The 17,288-nt window shown below is 39.9% G+C and overlaps 1 protein-coding gene across 7 annotated transcripts in view; it reads left to right on the plus strand.

The window, feature by feature from the left end:
- Window positions 1–17,288, plus strand: part of GRIK2 (glutamate ionotropic receptor kainate type subunit 2) — a 1,183,302-nt gene that overhangs the window by 488,276 nt on the left and 677,738 nt on the right. Inside the window, exon 1 of one of the 7 annotated variants that reach the window (XM_009451669.5) lies at window positions 15,214–15,361. The exons of the other annotated variants lie outside the window; for them this stretch is intronic. The gene's annotated coding sequence lies outside the window, so the exon portion shown is untranslated. Of the gene's footprint in view, window positions 1–15,213; window positions 15,362–17,288 lie in introns of those variants that run through there. 7 annotated transcript variants of the gene reach the window in all.

Below are 17,288 nucleotides of genomic sequence, written 5' to 3' on the forward strand. Positions count from 1 at the left end.
TGAGGGGACTTGTGAGTATATCCACCACCTTAGTGACCTTCATAATTATAAATTTTTATATCTTTTATACTAAAAAATAAATATTCATCCAAAGTAACATAGTGCTCATTCACAATGCAATTTGGATTCTAGACATTTAAGTACTTTATCTTGGCCTCGGTGATTTCTTCTGCACCTAGTGAAATGTTTCAATGCATTTGGCTGCAGAGCAAAGAGAGAAAGACCTGGAAGTTTACAAGGATTGAAGGGTACAGTCAACATCTACCACATCCAGTTTTAGGTTGGATATTAGGGGCCTTGGTTCAGGAGAAGCTAGACCTGGCAGCTGTCACCTATGTTAGTTTGATTGGGCTGCCATAACAAAATATCATAGACTGGGTGTCTTAAACAAAAGACATTTATTTTCACAGTTCTTGACACTGGAAGTCTGAGTTCAGGGTGCCAACATAGTTAGGTTCTGGTGAGGGCTCTCCTCCTGGCTTGCAGATGGCTACCTTCTCAGGGTGTCCTCACATGGTAGAGAAAGATATTGAGCAAGCCCTCTGGTGTCTCTTCTCATAAGGATACTAATCCCATTATTAGGGTCTCAGCCTCATGACTTCATCTAAACCTAATTATTTCCTGAAGGCCCCATCTCCAAATACTATCGCACTGGGGGTCAGGGCTTCAACATATAAATTGGGTAGTGGGAAGACACATTTCAACTCATAACGTCACCCAACTCTAGGTTCAATGTTGTCTCATTATTTTAAAATTTGAGTCTGTCCCTAGACAACAAGGCCAGCTTTGACTCCTTTTTGATTGATGTTCTGGGTCATTACTAAAACAGTCTTGCTGGTAATTCTGCTTTAACTTTGATGGTACCATTTTTTTTTTAACAAACTTTATTTCAGAGCAGTTTTAGGTTCACAGCAAAATCGAGAGGAAGGTGGAGAGAGTTCCCATATACCTCCTGTCCCCAACAACACACACATAGCTTCACCTCTCCTGCTGTCAACTTCCTGCATCAGAATTGTACAATTGTTAGAATTGATGAACCTACATTGAAACATTATTATCACCTAAAGTCCATAGTTTCCATTAGGGTCAGTGCTTGTTCCTGTACATTCTATGGGTTTTGACAAATGTATAAAGACATTTATCCACCATTATAGTGTCACACCTAGTAGTTTCACTGCCCTAAGAATCTTCTGTGATCTTCCTATTCATCCCTCCCTCCCTCCTAACCCATGACAATCACTAATCTTTTTACTGTCTTCCTAGTTTTGCTTTTTCCAGAATGTCATATAGTTGGAATCTTACAGTAGATAGCCTTTCAGATCTAATGGCTTTTCTTTCACTAAGTAATATGCATTTAAGATTTCTCCATGTCTTTTCATGATTTGGTAGCTTATTTCCTTTTTCCACTAAACATGGTGCCATCTTCAATTATCTGAATTCCTGCCCTCGACTCCAAGTGTCTTAGTGCCTAGGTTTGGCTCCACATGCTATCTATTTAAATGTCTAAGTCTCCATTTCTGCTGCTTAGATTTTGATCTTCAGCTTCTGGATCTTGAGTTCTGCCTGACTTCCTTCTCAGATTCATTCCTCTCTCATCTTAGATCTGTGTTCCTTTATGCTGCATAGCTTATTATGTCATTGGTAACTGTCTTTTGTGCCAGTCCCTAGCTTCTGCTCAACCCTACATGTTTTGCTTGGCCTTCTCTTAAGTGATATCCAATCCTTCCCTGAGCCCTGGAATAGCTGTTGACAGGCAGGGAGCAGCAGTAGTGCTATAGAAGTACTTATGCATATGTTTCTTGCTAACTTAAGCCTGTTCCAGCAGTACACTAGAATCTTGCTTCTGACAAGAGAATCCTGCAATGGCAACATGAATACTATTTAAAAACTCACACACACACACACACACACACACCCCTAACAAAACATTAAAATAGTAATTGATATTAATTATTAAAATATATTTTTTCTTATGTTCTTTTCAAAATGTAATTGGCATTAAAGACATTTGAAATGTGTCAATTAACACTGCTTTTCTTTATAAAGCAAATGATTCATACTTAAAATGTATTACTCTACCTTCTGCCCCTCCTGCAGCCTACCAACCTGGAGGTTAAATAGGTAGAAAATTTAAATAGTGGAGAAGAATGTTGGTAGCTTCAAGGATGTTCAAAGTGTAGCAAGGTAGAGAGAATCTGACAGCTGAAGCTTAACTCAATATCACTAATATGATCCAGGCTTATTTGGTTCATCTCCTTTATCACCATATGTAACTGTATTTTCTTTCTGCACAGAGAAATAAAATGGCATGATGCAGAAAGAACTCTGTTAAAAGCATTGGAACATTAACCTTTCTTGGTTTCTCTCTCCTCATATAAATGACATAATTGCATATTGTGTTTGAATCCACGTGGGAAGTCTGAAGGGATGTTGTGAGAATTCATCTGCAAGTTGTTAAACCTCTATGAAAATACGGAAAAGCACTGTATTGGGAAAACTCTGCAACAATAACAAAACACACTGTTGTTTTGCTACAGCAGATGCAAATAAAATGGATGGGGAAACCAGGCTTGACAAAACATAGTGATGGGTCAGGAAGATGAGATGGTTGTCATCTTTAGTATCTAAAAGACTCTCTTTGCACGCTCTTTGATGAGAATGGAGACAATGCCAGGCATTATTAATGTATGTCATAATTATGTTCAACTACATTCACAATGACCTGTTCTTGACCCATATCTGAGAACAATTTGGTGGTTGTTTCCTTTCTGATGGGATGGTTGAAATCTCTTTTGTTTTTCTTTAAGTGAATGGCTAAATTCATCGTTACAGAACTACAGATGATTTAATTTAACATGAAAATGAATAAAAAATAAACCTAATCCCACCTTGATTGCTGTCAGCATTTTAATAGTAGAAGTGACTTTTTATGCCTGGCATTGGACAAGATCTGAGGGAGAAAAAGCTTAGAATGCAGGGCTGAAGAAGCATCATGCTGTATGTCCCCGGGGAGAAAAGAAATCTGTCCTCATTTTGAAATAGCTCTTGGCTATGGCTCAGAAACACTCAATGGGCAGCTTTAGAAATTGTAGCACTTTCTTTGACAAAAAGAAAAACCACTGTATGTCTGTGTACTGTTAAAGGAGATAGAGGAGGTTAAGAAGTAGATACAGAAAGTATTATGTACAAGCATCCATATTATGAAATATTCTTTTTTATTAGAAAAAAGTATGCATTCTTCCATAAATCTAATTTTAAAATTTTTTGAAAAGTTTCTGATTTTAATTATTTTGTTCTATATTCAGGTCATATGTTTGTATTCTGCAATAAAGAGTATAAAAGATATATATATACATAAATTAATACTCATTCGAGAGAACTTGCACTACAGTCATAATTTTTTTCATCAGTATTCTGCAGTCTTCAAAAATCTCTTTAGCTAAGGTGAATAGTCCTTATTTTGCAGTGGAGGTGAGCTGAAATAAATGTCTGCTGGTTTCTATCAATTATATCTTCTTTTCCCACATTCGATGGTCTAATCTTAGATTTCCCTCACCTTTATATTGCAGGCAATAGAAACTGCCAAACTTAAAATCAGTTTTGAACTTGAAGAGTTTACATAGGGTCAATGGAGTTGGAAGTTAGGATTGTTTTCTATTTAAAAGGTATTTCAGCTAGGGAAAAAAAATCAAAAATTTTTTGTTGTCTGTCTGAAACAGTATAAGAAAACTGACATATAAATGAGACATTTCAACAATATTCTGAGATAAAGCCCTGAAAATTAGCTTACCCTCAAACTGTTTTTGGAGTTGTCCTTCTGGAACGAAACAACTTTTATACAAAAGAGGGGAACACTATTGTGAAGATTTCTTGATGGTGTTGATGTGAACACCAAACATATAATCAAAATATGTATATACTCAGCCAGAGGGCTGCCTGTCTAAGTCAATAGATTTCATTTTTAAAATGGTATTTTTTTGTTATCAGAGTCATTCCCAGGGACTAACGTGAAAAACAAAACAAAACAAAACAACAACAACAACAACAGAAACATGAACTATGCTTAACAACCACCGAGTAGCCTGAGGATCTGAAGACCCTTCAACTCACTCTTCATTTCTACTTTGAAAGATTGTTTTAGGAGGGTCGAGTGATATAAAATGCGCAAAATACCTAATAGAGTATCTGCATATAACAGTTATTCAGTAAAAATGTTTTTCTTCTTCTATATTCAAAGAGGCAAAAAGACCCAGAAAAAAATTAATAATTACAGTTATCTATTTTATCTTTCCTCCTCTCTCGTTAGATTTTATGAGAGAAAGTTGAATATGGATCACCTATCAGGGCCTTGAACAGTCACATGTAAGTAATCTTGGGGAAGAAGAGAAATAATTAGAATATAGAGATGTCTCAATAATTTTGCTTTGGTGACAGTAAAGGGGCCAATGAACTGCTGGAAGATGCACTAAAAGCCTTGGCCCTTCTGAGTGCAATTGGGTGGAGTTGCTATCTTCCGGAATTGTTGTTTAAGGACCAGCAACACAGAACTTTTCCTCTAGCAATTTGTCATCTGCAGTGATAACTATTCCTTTTGTCTAACCATTAAGCTCTTTCTCTGAAATACAAAAAAAAAAGGTTTAAATTTCCAAAGTTGGAGAAATATTTGTGTGATATTTTAACTAAAAATTATGAATGGACATAAAAATATAGGATAAACATCATCTTTGTGAGTAAACTTGTTATATTTTGCATAGCAGTCATGGGATAATAAGTCTTTATCAACAAATATTTGTTTCCAACTTATTTTCTGCCAGGCCCTGGGAATAGAGTACTAAATAAGAAAAACATGGCCCCACTCTTAAGTGTTTATATTCTAGTGAAGCAGGTAGTGATACATGCTAAGAAGAAAATGAAACAAGATAACACGATGAGGTGTAGCAAGTAGGATTGGATGGCCAGGGAAGCCATCGGGGAGAAAGTAACCATGGAACAAAGACCTAAAAGATAAGAATAACTCAACTACATGAAGATTTACTGTGAGATCACTCTCAACAGAGGGAACAGGAAATCTAGCATAGAGAACACATGAATGCAAAGGCTATGAGGCTGGAAGAAGCATAGCATATTCAGAGAAAAGGAGTAAGAGCCAATGTAACTAGACCATTGTGAGAGAGGGTGAGATTGGTAAGAAATGAAGTTAGAGAGGCCAAGCACAGTGGCTCACACCTGTAATCGCAGCACGTTGGAAAGCCAAGGTGTGTGGATCACCTGAGGATGGGAGTTCTAGACTAGCCTGACCAACATGGAGAAACCTCATCTCTACTAAAAATACAAAATCAGCCAGGCGTAGTGGTGCATGCCTGTAATCCCAGCTACTTGGGAGGCTGAGGGAGGAGAATCACTTGAACCCGGGAGGCAGAGGTTGCGTTGAGCTGAGATCATGTCACTGCATCACTCCAGCCTGGGCAACAAGAGCAAAACTCTGTCTCAAGTAAATAAATAAATAAATAAATAAAATAAATAAAATAAAGTTAGAGAGATGAGTAGCCTTTGTAGAATCATTTTAAAAGTTAAGCATTACAAAAATTCATTGAATAGGGCAAGTATCAGAGGGTTTTAAGCAGAAAGATGTAATAATGGAAGATCACTTTGATGCTACATGGAGAATGAATCACAGGGGCAAGAGCAGAAGCAATAATACAATTTTATATATTATAGCAGTGGCATAGGTTGAGATGATAGTGACATGGGCCAAGGTTATGATGATAAACATGACAAGATGGGCAGATTTTGGATATATTTTGGAGGGATAGCTAGAAGGATTTCGTGATGAATTGGCGACGGGGGTAGTAATGAGACAAAGAAAAGAATCACGAGTGACTCAGAATTTTGACTTGGACTATGGCATAGATGTTGCTGCTGCTTACTAATATAGAGTAGACTAAAAGTAAAAGTTTGGTGTGGAGCTGTAGTTCTGCTTGGAACATGGTCCTATTAGACCTTCAAATGAAACTGAGTATAACAGCTAGGGCTCATGAGAGAGATAAAAACTGAAAATAGGTCTTTAGCATATAGACAGTATTTAAAAGCCATGACGCTAAATTAGTCCACTTGGGAGTATAAAAGATCTAAAACTGGATCACTCCAACATTTAGACATCAGCAAGCCGAAAAAAGCCCACAAAGGAGACTGAAAAGGAACAACAGAAAATTATGATAAAATAGTAATTATAAAAGCATTTCAAAAAACTGAAGTTGGTCTACAGATGTGAAATGCCCTTTATGAGTGTAGAAGGTAAAGACACAAACAGCAGCAAAGGATTTGGCAACACAAAGGAGGCTGATGATCTTGCAAGAGCAGTTTTGGTGAAATAGAGGAGATAGATGCTCAAGTGGCATGTGTGAAAAAAATGAGGTAGGAAAATAGAAACAAGGTCAGAGGACTCAAGAACTTTTACTGTGAAGGTGAGTAAAGAAATGGGGCTGTAGCTGAAGAGAGACATGGGATGGAAACGTATTTTCTTCTTTTCTTAAGAAGAAGATGCTATACAACAGGATTAGAATGCTTGAGGATGTGAGAGAGTGTAGAATCCAGAACACAAGTTCAAAAGAGAAAGCAGAGTCATGCCATCTTTTGGAAGATCAAGTATGTATGTGTCATGATATAAGAATAGATGTCAACAGAGCAATGCACTTGCCTTTGGCCAGATGATACCTGATACAACAGGAATTTGTTTTCTCACAGTTTTGGAGGCCAAAAGTCCAAAATCAAGTTGTTGGCAAATTGGTTCCATCTGAGGGCTCTGAGGGAAAAATTGTCTAAACTCGTCTTAGCTTCTGGTGGTTTCTGGCAACCCCGATGTTCTCTGATTTGTAGATGCATCATTCCTATCCCTATCCCTATTCCACCTTCACACGGCATTCCTCCTATATTTTCCAGTGTCTAAATTTTCCTCTTATTATAAGGACACAAGTTATATTGGGTTTACAGCTCACCTAATTTAGTATATCCTCTCCTTAACTTGATTACATCAGCATAGATTCTTTTTCCAAATAAGATCTCATTCACATTCATAGGTTCTAAATAGACAAGAATTTGGGGGAGACACTATTCAGCCCCATACAGCCCAGTTGTTTAATTTTCTCTAGAAATGTTCAGCTGCCTGGGTCCAAATACTGAGTAAGTGAATGATTGAGTTTAATCAAAGAATGTTTATAAAAATCATTGTGGTATTGCTTTTTTATACATTAACTAACTTTAGGCACAAAATGATTAAATTAGTATTTTTAGTGCTTTTTGCTAAGTGAACAAAACTTATCACTTCTTTTGTAGGAAGATTTATTTTTAAGTTAGATTGTGAGTTTTGCATGTTTCTGATGACTTTGCATGAAGGATAAAGCAAAGACCTGTATATCTTCTGTAGCTTAGCTCTTGATCTCAGATGTGTTTTATCATCAAGTTTGTGGTGAACGTCCAGAGGCCTGAGTTCTACCCCTGTTCTACCAGTGACTATAATGTGATACTTGTTCTGCCAAGAAATTGTTACTTTTGTAAATTACAGGGACCTCATAGATTTCAAAATAAATTCTTGCTCCAGATTTTACAAGTGAGAAAACGAAAGCATAAGAGAATTAACTGACTTACCAAAGATATTACTTTTAAATGCATGTTTAGTTAATGGAACTTTTAGTCCGGTGTTGTTTTTGCTATGCCATAAAATTATTCTGTACTTTTTTTTCTTCATTTATAAAATGAGGATAATATATACGTCTTGACAGTTTTTAGTTATACATATAAAATGGGAGAAATAAGTGAAAAATATTTGTAAATTCTAGATTCTATCCCCTTATAGCTGAGACTAACTTCCATGATTCTGGCTTTTGACAATTGGAGCTCAAGACCTAATTTCCTTACTGTAATGTTATAAATATAGTGAAATGCATGTAAGTATAAAACCTATGTACTGTTTTAAATGAGTGAATATTGAAACATAATATAGAAATTACTATGTTTCTTCTGATTTATCCACCAAAATATCAGTTTCTAATTATCATATATTATTACTTTCCATATTATAGATTATTTTCTCCTATTTTCCTAATTATGTATGTATCTAGTTTTGTAGAAATAGCTCTAAAATTATCAATCTGTTGGCTTAGAAGAGTAAATGAAGCATCAGGGACAGTGTGTTTGACTACATTTCTAGTTTGTAAACAAGTCTTGGTTGGATAACTCTGTTTATGAAGTGGAAATGTGGTCAACAAACTCTTAGTCCCTACAGTCCACAGAGAACACTAAATCTGCTTCTGATTTTTATATGATCAACTACATAAAACATTGATGCAGTTAAGTGATGCATTGCAATTGTCCATCTCTCTACTCAAATTTAACATGTGTTTACAAAGGGATGCTGATCTGGAAGCAGATTGAAACAGTTATGTATTAAAAGTTTGTTAGGACAACAGATTGCAAAATAAAAGTTTATTTTCTGATTTTCACACTTTTCATTATCATACAGAGTATGGGCCTACATTTTTATTCTAGCTTCCTCTGTGTTCATTTTCCTCTCATTTTAAACTTATTGCCTCATCCATTAATTTGCAGAATTAAAAACCATAACTGAATTCCATTACCTCTGTTGTGTGCTCTCCAACAGTGCACATCCACACCAGGCCATAGCAACCCTGATAGAGCAGCCCGTGTGATCCTTCTGTAGGAAGGAATGTGAAATGCAGGTGGTTAGCAGAGTGTCCATATCCTTAATGAATGTCAGCCCTTGAAGCTGAGCTCACCTGCAATAAAAGATTTGAAAATTTTCTAATTAGAGTCAGTACATTAAATTAGAGGAAGAAAATCTATTGACACCCTGGTCAGTTTCTAAAGGCCCTCCATAGTAGCTTTCTGCAACATGGATGACCCCTCCAGGAAAAACTTTTTAAGGAAACAGTCTTAATTCTGTATCAAAATGACTTCTTCTGTGGTAAACTGAATCAATCACAATTTGCTGAGACTAGATCTTAAGTGTTCTCGTTACTAGAGAAGGAAGGAAGGAAGGAAGGAAGGAAGGAAGAAAGGAAGGAAAGAAAGAGAGAAAGAAAGAAAGAAAGAAAGAAAGAAAGAAAGAAAGAAAGAAAGAAAGAAAGAAAGCCTAACTGTGTAAGGGATGAGTATCTTAATTAGCTGACTGTAGTAAAATTTTCACTATGTATATGTATATCAAAACATCATGTTGTACAGCTTAAATAAATAGAAATGAAAATGAATATAAATCTTGGTTTGACATTCTGAACCAGTTTACAAAGTTGGTTTGAATCCTTTGACATATCCAGTGAATTCTATACTGTTATTGGAACAATGCATGAACACAACACTCTTAGAAATCATCTCCAGTGTCTATTTTGCCCGTCTCCACTGGACAGTTACATAGTCAATTTTAGTAACTAATAAGCATAGGTTGTCTCATGGAAGGAATGACTAAAAAGACATTATCTTTGTGGATGAAGGGTTGTTACCAGAAGTGATTTTGTCTTCAGTTCTCGCTTACTGCAAAAAATGCTGTTGGCATGTGGTATCATTTAGGATCTGTTGAAAACACTCTTAGGGGATCAGTTCAAGTTTTGGGAGTTTGCTTCAACTCTGATAAAAGCTGAAAGCAAGATCTCTCCACTTACGTTTAAGCTGGCTTTCTCTAAGAGAAAGCTTCTTCTGATTTCTGGCTCCAAAGCCTTTTCTCAGGGGGTTACTGAGGGGGGAAAATCTACTCAATCTGAGCTGCTCCATATTCTCTAGCCCTTCATATTCCGGTATAATTCATAGAGATTTATCTCTTGCATCTTAGAAACAACATCGGAAATCCTTTCTGATTTGAAACAGAGAGCTGTTATAGATATGACTTTTTCCCACTTACCTTCTCTGATGTACCAGCAAGAGCAATAAACTACAGAGTTGAATACTAGCTCTATCTTCACTAGCTGTGCATCCATGGGCAAATTACATTACCTCTTTCTGTTTTAGTTTACTCATCTTTAAAATGAGAATTTTGCATTTGATAAGACCATTCAAATAATTAAATGTAGTATTTTATGCAAAAGTATGCCTGCCTAGAATGTAGCAGATTTTAGACAAATAACAATTTGTTTCTCCGTGAATCCTTGCATTAAGCACCCAGAAAAAAAGTGGAGAGCATAGGTGGGTAGAGAATAGTCCTGAGGATATATATTTGGGAGTTTCCTTATTATTTGACAAATTAGATCCTGTGCTTTGAGAAAATGTATGCTTCTGCCCCTGTGTGCCTTCCCATTTCTCTCCACTTTTCCATACTCCTAATGATAACTGCTTCTTTACTTCTTCTTTGGAGGTAGGGTGGGGAGTCTAGCACAAAATATTTTCTGGTACAACATACCTCTCTAAGAGATGCCACTTGTGTATGTTCTGCTGATACATTCCTGATTTTCTATTAGTACTTTCTAAAGAAGTGAAAGCAAGAATATCATAATCTTGCTAACAGAAGTTACCTTGTGGTTTTAGAAATGTCATAGAAGGTGTATTGTCTCAATTTTTTTTTTCTCATTGTTGTGTCTTCATTTCCCTGGAACATGGTTGGTACTCAATAAATACTTGCTAAAAGAATAAGTTACGACCGGGCATGGTGGCTCATGCCTGTAATCCTAGCACTTTGGGAGGCCGAGGTGGGTGTATTGCCCGAGCTCAGGAGTTCAAGACCAGCCTGGGGAACAGGGTGAAACCCTGTCTCTACTAAAAATACAAAAAATTAGCCTGGCATGGCAGTGGGTGCCTGTAATCCCAGCTATGTGGGAGGCTCAGGCAGGAGAATCTCTTGAACCCAGGAGGCGGTGGTTGCAGTGAGCTTGAGATTGTGCCATTGCACTCCAGCCTGTGCAAGAGAACGAGACTGTGTCTCAAAAAAAAAAAAGTAAGTTATTAAAAACTGGAATTACTTTTACATCGATCTTATAATTAGCTACTTCAATTGTTTTGAAGTAGGACTTGGAGATTTAGGAATTGGTAAGGGAAGAGGTAACAGTAGTGGAGTAGATGGCGGGAGATAATGCCAAGTATTGTAACCTAAAGAGCCTAAGATTTATACTGGTAGAAAGGAAGAATGAGAGTTCTTGAAATGTTCAAAGATTTCTAAGTCATCAAGGTAGAATGGCTCTGACTGTTGGACAAGTATCCAACTACATTTCATTATCCTTTCACACTCCTGATAAAATGCTCCTGATAAAAATGCCACATTTTCTCCATTCTCCTTAAACATCTATTACTTTCTCCCTACTCAAGACTCTTAGCTTGCTTTTTACTTTTATGTCATGAAGAAAACACAAAGAACAACAACAGGACCTCGTATCCTCTTTCTGTTCCTATTCTTCTTCTCCTTCCCTTCCCTTACTGAAAAATTCAGTACTAAATTATTTAAGTGAGACCAAGCAAAACAGTCATCTGCATGAGAGTTAGGAGAGTAGAAGGCAGAGAGTGGTAAGGAAGGTATCTATGGAGCAAAGTAGCCCAGCATAGGGCTTTGGAGCGCATGTAGGAAAAATAGACTCTCAACACCACACTTAAAAACTATTTGACATCTGCATTATATACTCTGCCTCCCTTCCTATTACTGGGGTTTATTGGTCCTTCTCCTATTCCAAAGTAAACCCCTCTTCTTGTACTAGGTCCCATCCTTTCTTGACTAATCAAGGACATCCGTTCATTTCTTCTTCAGCATGTTTATGTCCAATTATGGCTAAAATGACGAGGGAATGGGAATAAGTGGGAAGCAAGATACCGGGTCTCTAGTCCTAGAACTATTTTTAACTCACTCTGTGACTCTTAAGTTCTCATTGTCTAGATTTTCTCATCTCTAAAATCACATTGTTGGAATAGATTGGTGGCTCTCAGCTTAGGGTGAAGAGGCTCCTCACCAGCCCATGATGGCCTTCAAGGCATCTGTGCATCTCCTATTATTGCATGTAAAATTTTGAAGTCATTGCACATGTGTTCATTTTGTTTTCAGATGAAAGGTCTGTGAAAACTGAACTAGAGTAGATTTCCTTGAAATGTCTTTAAGTCTTGACTTCATATAAGTCTAAGTTTTGAAAGAGACTACAAGAGACGGCCTGATGCTGTTCTGCACAGTTAGAAGGCAGTCTCAGTTCTGCCACATCCTGAGTATGTCACTCCTTTTCTCTCACTTTGGTTTTTACCATCTATAAAATGAAGGTGTTTAATGAGATGATCCAAAATAATACTTTTCAATTTTACATTCAGTTCAATAAAATCAAGCCAAAACAAACAAACATCCTGGTAGTTAGCTTGAATTCAGACTGGTCTTTGCTGTGTCTTCAGAAATTGAAATATTGAGCTGCTAATGTTCTAAGAGCACTTTGAGAGGGAAGAAAGAGAGGGCGGGGGCCGGGCAAGAGAGAGTAAGTAGGGATGTTGTTCCTGCATAAGACTGTAGCTGAAGGACTTAGCAACCTTCTAAATTTTAGAAGATTAAACCTTAAGAGTGATTGGAAATAAAAGAAAAAAAAGCTTCGTGGTTGCCCGAGAAGATACTTGAGATCTCATTCCTTAAATGTTTAACTTCCTAAATCCTAAAATAAATCATGAAAAATATTTCTTTATAGCATTGAATTATTTTTGAAGGGTTAAATAGATTGTGTGGTGTCTAATGCTCCCTTGTTAGTCTGTTTTTCTCATTGGAATCTAGATAATATTTTGCTATTGAGAAAATTAATTTGTCACAGCATGCATAATTTTGATTTGTTCTACACTCCAGCTCTCTCCTATTTTCTCCTATGCTGTTGTTGGGACTTGTTATTTCTGTCTTTACAAGTGTGTCCTGTTTGCTTCAAAAAAATAGATTCGTGACAAGGCTCTCAAATCATACACAGCACTAACAGGAAGTTGTTAGTAAGCCTCTCCTTTCCCAAGTACAACGTGGGTCTGGGGGCAACAGTGTGGAAAGCGGAAGGTCTATCCCAGTACCATTCTTTATCCAGCACCTACTGCAAGCCAGACTCTATGCTAAACACTTAATGTCAAATTAGACACACTCTGTTCTACACTCTCAGAGTTGTCACAAGAGCTGGGTGCCTTCACTCAGGGATTTCCACTGGAATCTGCTCGTGCTGGTGTTTTGCTCCTTTCTGCCTGGAAGTGGGTGGATGTAATCATGACAAGGAGAGAGTCTTTAGCCAGTAGACAAGTTATCTTCCTTACTCCCATGGAGGAATGGGACAGAATGGGGCATTTTTTCGGAGCCTGGCCCAAACTCGGCTGTGCCTCGAGGGCCCATTAGGCTGCAGGTCACAGCAGCTGGAGCCCAGGCGCCCAGAACCGGTCACGCGTCTGTGCTGCGCGCTCCAGGATGCACAATAGAGTCATTGACTATTTATTTACTGGGTAGAACAAGGCTGCTGTTGACTTAATTAAGGGAGCCGCCCAGCCACCCCTGGGATCTTCAAATGACTAACGGACTCTCCATTGCCACTAACTCATCTCTCCTTAACATAAGTCCGCAGTCCCCCTCCCCCCAACCCTGCCCCACCCAGGAATGCTCAGTAAGCATGTTGTGGGGAACGGGGCGCAGAGAGTCCTGGGTGGTGACCAAGAGGGAAAGACTGGCGGTTTTGGCAGGACTGAATTTCTATGTTTCAGAGCTATTCTGAGCCAGGCGCTAGCCTCAGGGTGTGGAACATGGCCCTGCTGCGCCAGGGTCGGGCGAGGGCTTAACTTTACTAGGGCTGCAGTGAAGGAGGAAGCAAAAGGGTAAGTTCTGGTCTCCAGCTCAGACAACGGGTCCCTGGGGACTCAGAGCCTCTCTAATTCCCGGACCTCGGAATTAGATAGATAGTGGAGAACCACCAGGGACTGGAACTGCTAGGGGACTGCAGAGCCGTGGAATCCCCCCTGGCCCCTTCTTTATGCAGCCCGTTTGAAATGGTCTCTTGAGCCCAGTGCGCCTGGCCTGTTCCCGCTTAGCCTCACTTAAATCTCCTCGCGAATCTCAGCTGGCCGACTTCCTCTGGGGGAAACTGCTAAACTCAGCTCCAGTTAATATTGTAGGGCTGAGGATAAAACAGCAACGGTTTTGAATAGATGTTGACTTTTCCGACCCAGAGGAGCGGAACTCAGGGATTGTTTGCAAAAGCTAATCGTTTCCACAGTGAAGCAGGGAGAGCCTGGTGCGCTCACCGCCGCCAGCCCCTCCCTGGAAGCCAAGCTACGGGAAGACTCTGGGACTCAGGTGCCCCTCCCCATCTCTGGCCTTTAAAAGAGTCCTCCCGAGAACTTGGACCGGTGGCCGCCAAACCAGGGCTGCTTCCCAGACTCCTGTCTCCAATCTTGGAGTCTGCGACCTCAGGTTCGGCGCCCACTAGATCTCGAATCCAACTTCTTTCTGAAATGTGTTTAGGTTGAGAGTTCCGGGGCCTGGGCGGGAGTTTGGTGGGGAGAGGGGAGTCTGCTATTTAAGGCGCCATACATACACAGAGACAGCCCGCCCGACCTCCTAACACTCAGGAAAAGTCAATTTCCAAGCGTCTGTTCTCAATAATGGTGGCAGGGAGCAGGGCACTGTGACTCCCAGCATCCGAGGGAATACCCGCAGCAGCGCTACCAGAGCGCATTTGCTCTATGCACTGGAGGTCGGGGTGGGAGGGTGCGCAGATCAAGATCTTTTTTTGCGAACCTCAGGGAAATGACCGTAGTTGGACTAAGAGGTCCACTTTGGAGACTACCAGCAGCCCTCCAAGCCCTGGCAGTGGAGAAGTTTCGTTGCTATGGTTTCGGAGAGGCATAAAAGCCATCACCCAGAAGCAAATGTGTTTGGGCTCCTTATATGTGTTGTCACCACCCAAGGCTAGGCAAATTCCTCGGCGCTTTGCATGCATCACTCACTCCCTGACAGAGCATCTCGGCCTTAGTCTCCCCATCCCAGGAGGCGGGTGTGCGCTAAGGGAGCGAAGTCCAGCCGGAGGCTTCGTAACATCCAAGTCTAGGGACACCAGGAATTCTCTCGCTCTAGCTCCTGTGGTCCAGGGGTGGGAGATGCCCCCGAGTGGCCGCGGCGGCCAGGAGCGTGCAGGGGCCACGGGGAAAGGAGCGCGGCGCCTTTAAAGCAAGAGGCGAGGAACCCCCGCCAGGAGGCGTGTCTGTCTCTGCCGCCGCCGCCGCCGCTGCTGCTTCTCGGTCACCGTCTTCGCCGCTGCCGTCACTCGCGCTCGGCGCCGGCGGCTGCGCTGGTCGGTCTGGTAGCCGGGGACTTTTCCGCCCGACCTCCTCCGGCTGCTCCTCCCCGAGGACCACCCCACCCCCTCCCCGCCCACCTCACCCCTAGCTCCAGGTAAGGACTCCCCGGCTGTGGGCTGCACTCCGGGCTCCTTCACGAGGTGTTTGTTTTCAAGAGGACGGGAGGGACTGCGGGTGGGCGAGGGGCATTTTCCACCTGGAGAGAAGGAAGAAGGCGAACAGCAGCGCTGCGGACGTCCGTGCGCTCGGGGCGCCCGCTGGACGGATTCACTGCGAGTGTCTTTGTCGTGCTTATCTCAGCCAATTCCCGTCAAGCATGCAAGTGGCTCTGTTGGCTGCAGTCGCCTATGTTCTCCACATAAAATGATTTAAGAAGTGGACGTGTCAGGAAGTGGCCTCAGCTACGGGGACTCACGCGAGGCGAAGAGAATGAGACAGATGGCAAGAAGCTGTGTGGCTGCCGGCGGGTCTGACGAACTCCCCATCCCTCCTTCTGTCCACCCATCCTTCCATTAACCCTACTCCTTAGTTCTGCGCTGAGGAAGTACATTTATTTTAACCGGCACCCGTATTAAGAGCTTCTGAAAAAACTTGGAGGGCGTCCCATTAGGGTAAGGAGTGGGCAGTGTTACCAGGGTGGATCATAAACCTCAAGAACTTTTAACGAACCACATCCTCTGATATTTTTACCTTTAAGGAGATAGAGTTTCTTTATCAAACAACACGACCGAGCTGAGGCTCCTTAGAGAATAATTTCCAATTTAGGCAATGGGGAATATCTGAAAACTTACTATTAGTAGCCTTTTGGTAATGCACAGATTATCTTCTATCGTTTATTCATCTCCATACTGTAAGTATTCTGTCATCAGAAATTATCTTATGGATTGATGATGATTTTCATTTCACGAGAGATGATTGGTTCATTTGAGTCTTAATTAGTCAGTTTAGTTACTGGAATAAATGCAATTGTATTTCAATCTTGATTTGTCTTAGTTTATTACTTTCTAACTTTATAGAGTCTATTCCTGTAACCACCAAGGCAGCCTATCAACTTCCAGTGGCCTTAAAAACTTTTGAGTCAAACAAACAACAAAAAATTGAAATGCACAAGAGCAAGGTGATAGAGAATTGAGCAATGTTTGGAAGTCTTATCTGTTTGTTTTCTCCTATTTAAACTCATTGAAAATCACACAGGCTGAGATTTAAAAAAAAGTTCTGGGATATGTAAATTTATTCCACTTCAATTTGTTAATTAAGATACACTTATTTTAGTGTCTAAAAATTAATCAAAACTCTAAATGTCATTAATCATCAATGCAGCAGAATGTTGCTGGAACAGAATCATAAGGGATACCATAGCATGCATAGTTAAGAAGAGTGAGTTGCAAGTATGCAACAGTGTGATTTCAACTGAAACCTGACTCAGTCCTGACTTTATTCTCTGAGATCTTTAATGCCATGTATAAACAGGCTGTTTGTTTTAGCTAAATTGCTATGCAACAGGCCACTTGCATGGAATAATAGGTTAGGTGTTACTATAAGATGAGGTTTTTCAAATGTCACGTAACAGCAGGACTTCCGTGACAAGTCAAGTGGAATCCTTAGTAAGAATTCCATGTGAAAAATTTAAATATAGCTATGGCATGTAAGAACCTTTGAAACATCTTTGAAATTCAGGTTGTTCTGGGATATGTATTTGCTGTTTCCAGCAAAAGGTATAGGCATTGTCTTTTTAAATGTTGTGCTATAAAGATTATTACACATTTTCTCATACCCCAGCAGGTGGCAGCTAACTAGAATAAGATTCATTTTCACTGGCAGAATAGGAAACTAAAATTGTTTCTCAAGTAATAGTGCCCAAGAATAAGAGGTCATTAGTATCTGCAAATATAAAAATATAGTGAAAGATGAAGCTAGTGGTTTTTTTGTTATTGTTGTTGGAAGAAGCTTTGCATTAACATGATATGCATTTTCTTCTTTGTCAATTTATCATAGGTTTGATATTTGTGTCAGCCTTCTAT

Source organism: Pan troglodytes, chromosome 5 (genome assembly GCF_028858775.2).
Source record: "Pan troglodytes isolate AG18354 chromosome 5, NHGRI_mPanTro3-v2.0_pri, whole genome shotgun sequence".
In the NCBI taxonomy this organism is placed as follows: Eukaryota; Metazoa; Chordata; class Mammalia; order Primates; family Hominidae; genus Pan; species Pan troglodytes.